The following is a 2,500-nucleotide window of genomic DNA, read 5'->3' on the forward strand; positions in this document are numbered from 1 at the left end:
AGCTTACGAAGAATTTGTTCGCAATTTTTAGGCGTTTACTGCCGGCAAATATAAAGAAATTGGCTAAAATCATATTTTGCCCCATTTTTGACGAAAACTCCGAATTTTGATAAATTTAGAAAAAAATTCTACCTGAAAAACTCGGATCGAACAATTCAGCAACCCGCGGCTATCTTTAAAGATAAAATCAAAAACACTACCTTTAACAATTCAATTTTAACATATATAAGCAAAATCGACGAAAATTCGGTCAAAAATACGGAAAATGTGAATAAAAACGACGGAATATCGTCCACAAAATTTTAAACGTCGATAACTCCCTGAAAAAAAGGAATATCAAAAAATCTTTTTAAATCCACATTCTACGCCGGACGTGCTTTTTAATGATAACACTCCCAACTCTTTACGATGAATATGTCGATTTGAGTATATAGTTCCTCACCCCACTAAAGTTTGTCGGAACAGTAATCCCTGGTCAGATCAAAAATCAACCACAATTAAAATACGTCTGCAACAGCGAAATACAAGTCATGATTAAGAAAAGAGACCGTCATTAACATGGAATATTTTTTTGACCGAGTTTAAATTTAAGAAAAGAGGAAGCTTGTCTTAAATTTCAAACTGACATAGGATAAGCTCAAAATCATTTTTGCCGATCCTTAGTCGGGTGTTTTCCTTGAAAAATTTTTGTTTACCTTGAATCAATTATCGTAAAATCAGTTTCGATGTTGGCATGATGTGATGGACATGGGCGAAAATTGGAGTGTGAATAATTATGGGACAAGGTGTTACCCCTCAAAAGGAGAAGACGATTTGAAACACCATATTTTAATTATTTTATCCAAAAGCAATAGAGACAAGATAAGATAATTTGTCAAAAAGATCTATATGTTATGCTTTGGAATAGAAGGGCTGAGTATTATGGGATCAATCCCTAACTTTGTGTATCAATTTCTAGGCTTTGCCTTAAATTTATGTTCTGTTTAATAATTTTTAACTCATGTAGTCACGTTTCATTTCAGCTGTGAAAAACAAGACAGAACGGTGTTGCAGGACCACAGAGACTCTACACTCACAGACAGAAAGTGTTTTATCTGCTTTTTTCGATTTTGTATGTTAATTTTCTAATACTGGATGCTACCGTAGACGTCTTGGATTCATTGTTTTCTATAACCGAAAATCTCTAATACTTAGTGGTTGCACTCACTTTTTCAGACAAATCGGGTATTCAAACAAAAAATTTCTGTCAAATGTATCCTCCAAGCTAAAATTTCAACATCCCGGAACTCTTTAAAGGCTCAGCGATTAACCACCGTAAAGACTGTAAAAATGCGCATTTAATAACTCTAAAGATTAGCTTCATATTTTAACGTAATCGAACTTTCTCAATACTAATTGCTGGCTTTTTTGTTTATATAACTTTTTTTGCGCAGAGCACACGCGCTATAGCAGATTTCTCTGTATTTTCAATCGCTAACTCCAGAGAGCTGAAAGTGGCTCATGCACTTGCAGGTAAACAAAAAATTCGAACATTAAAAACTTCAAAACGATATTTAACAAAGAGGTTCTGTGATGTGCGCTCTCACATAAAGTTCCGGCCCCGCTTGTCCACATTTTCAGCTTAACTGTCAACCAAATGAGGCAGGGATAGAAAACTTTCAAAAATTCAAGTATTTTTCGAGGAAACTGGTGTATCAATGAATAAATTGTGTCGAACTCAAATCATTTAGTAGACACAAAAATACCGCTTTAGAGGGCCAAGGATATTTGCCATTAGAAATAACACGCGAAAAAACAGAGCCACAACAACCACATCAAAGCCACAACAACCACAAACCTTAATAACATACAAAACTCGATATCTGTTAGTAGAAAAACTTAATAACTAAGCCCAAGTGGCGTCATATTAAAACCTAAACTCAACAAAAAAATCTAGTTCACTGTTTGTTACTCAAAAAAAAGGAGCTAGCCCATAATGAGATTTGATAACAAGTAGACAGAAAACAACCAAAGTTGTTAAATTAAGAGTTACGCTCATATTTTGTGAAAACAATTGGTTCCAAAGCAAGGAAACGCATTCTGTATGAACTGAAATCATTTAAAAAAACGTTGTAATACAATCATTTATACCTCCATAATATAAGCCATTGGGTCTGTCACTGTTACAATTTTTTTCAAACGACTGTAAAAAACGGAGACAGAAAACTCAAATGATTTTAGCGAGAAAACAGTGTCAAGCCGTTATAACCATCATCTTTAAACAAAGAACAATATGTGTTTGGTTGCAGTTTTTGAAAGCCATTAAAATGATATGTGATCAATCATTAATGAGACTATGTAACAAGTAGAGAGGAAAACAGCAGAGCCAAAAACAATTAATTTAACGATCGTAAAATTCATTAGCTGTCAATTGCAATCAAAAAAATGGACTTGCTTATTACTCTAAACAAATCAATAAGCACTTTTTTGATAAAAATATGTCCTATGTTTTAAAAAAAGC

This window comes from Convolutriloba macropyga, chromosome 4 (assembly GCF_964194025.1).
Source record: "Convolutriloba macropyga chromosome 4, txConMacr16.3, whole genome shotgun sequence".
Taxonomy (NCBI): domain Eukaryota; kingdom Metazoa; phylum Xenacoelomorpha; order Acoela; family Convolutidae; genus Convolutriloba; species Convolutriloba macropyga.